This window comes from Acinonyx jubatus, chromosome C1 (genome assembly GCF_027475565.1).
Source record: "Acinonyx jubatus isolate Ajub_Pintada_27869175 chromosome C1, VMU_Ajub_asm_v1.0, whole genome shotgun sequence".
NCBI classification, from domain to species: domain Eukaryota; kingdom Metazoa; phylum Chordata; class Mammalia; order Carnivora; family Felidae; genus Acinonyx; species Acinonyx jubatus.
The window spans coordinates 143,867,300-143,868,996 of NC_069381.1; the positions used below are offsets into that span (position 1 = coordinate 143,867,300).

A 1,697-nucleotide genomic window follows, 5' to 3' on the forward strand; every position below is an offset into this window, starting at 1 on the left:
CCGGAAGGGTCAAACACAACATCATGCGGCTAGAATGCAAGTTAGCTCATTGTATTATCTAGCACTCAAACAACTGGAGAGAGGCAATTTCCGAGGCAACAGGACCCAAATAACGTGTCTTCATTTGGGGCTGGGAGTGCAATTAGTGGTTAGGGAGGGGAGGTGTTCAGTGACTTACTTTATACTATCTTAACCTATTCATCAGATGGGTCCAAGGTGTAAAAATATCAAACAGGGAGAAAAAAACATCCATTTTGAGCAGGTTCCCCTCCCCGACTTAACCATCATTTCGATCTAATTAAGCTACAAAGAGGGTGGCGGTGTCACTTTCTTTCTTTCAGTTTGGTCCCCATGGAAAAGAAGAGCATGTCGTGAAATCATTTACACCTCCAGGAGTTTGGTGGAGTAGCCCCCACATAACCCAGTTTATGGGGAGTTGGTGTGAACAGGTCGTTTTCTTAAGGGGGTGGGGAAAGGTAAAGCCCTAAGGTTTTCGAGCGCGCACGGAGGGTCCCCAGCGCTCTACTCCAGGAGCAGGTGTAGGCGGGCACCAGGGAGACGCTGGCGGCGCGGCGCAGGCCCTCAGTCCCGACTCCGAGTCTCGGGGGAGCCGGCGGCAAGGCGGCGGCGACCTCGCGGCCCCGGCGCCTGCGCGGTAAACCCGCGGAGGGCCCCAGCCCTGGGTCGCTCTGCGCACGACCGTCCCGCCCCCGCTGGCGCGGCCGGGCGCTCCGTCGCTCCTGCTGCGCGCTCGCGGCGCGCGCGGGAGTGCTCGGGAGCTCGTCCTGCTTGTGCCGCGGAGCGCTGGCTGCGGCAGGTCCCGAAGCACCGGAGGAGCGGCCTCACACCGGGGTGGGAAGAGTGGAAACGTGCGGCATTGACGCTCACCGAAATCAGGTCGTGAAACCCTACTAATTTGACCAGCGCCGCAGAGACTGAATGAATACCTTTACCAGAAAAGGGATGCTCGGCTGGGGGATGTAGCTCAGTGGTAGAGCGCGCGCTTCGCATGTGTGAGGTCCCGGGTTCAATCCCCGGCATCTCCAAACAGCCGTTATCCCTTTTCTTTTCCTAGCACAGAAAACACTACACGTAGACCTTTTGCTCACAGAACAGTAGGGCGTCCAAGAACAATCCAACAGTGAGGCAGAGAAACAACAGCGAAGCCCAGGGAAACGGCCTTTTAAGTTGTAAGTAAAAGCGAAACCGGAAATTGCCCCTGATACCTCTTTCCTTGTTTGCATAAAACCAACTTTTGGGTATGGTTACCGTTGAACTTGCTTTGGGATCCTAACTTACACAGTTAGAAAGTAAAATGAAAAGCGAGGTTGCATTGGCCGGGAATCGAACCCGGGCCTCCCGCGTGGCAGGCGAGAATTCTACCACTGAACCACCAATGCTCACGGGAGGAAGTGCTTCCCATATTTCAATAGAAGAGATATTTCCACGTGTGCGCTGATTCGCTTCTGTTTGTAATTATATGTTTATGTATTCAATATTAAATAAAGCAGTGGAATCTGTAATTAAATAATTATCATAAAACATTGGGAAAACATTCAGATTGACAAAAAATCCAATCCTATTAACTTCTGTTGAACTTTATTAAGTGATTCTTCTGAAGCTGATCGCAGTGAACCAGGCAAATGGAAATTTTGTTATGTGTGTACAGGATTACACAGCTACCTAGATGTCTCTTC

General features: G+C 51.6%; 2 non-coding genes across 2 annotated transcripts; one reads left to right on the forward strand and one right to left on the reverse strand.

Moving 5' to 3' along the window:
* Positions 1–974: 974 nt before the first annotated feature.
* On the forward strand, positions 975–1,046 carry TRNAA-CGC (transfer RNA alanine (anticodon CGC)). Its single transcript has one exon. It is a non-coding gene; the product is annotated as a tRNA-Ala (tRNA).
* Positions 1,047–1,329: 283 nt separating this feature from the next.
* Positions 1,330–1,400, reverse strand: TRNAG-GCC (transfer RNA glycine (anticodon GCC)). The gene has a single exon. It is a non-coding gene; the product is annotated as a tRNA-Gly (tRNA).
* Positions 1,401–1,697: the final 297 nt, after the last annotated feature.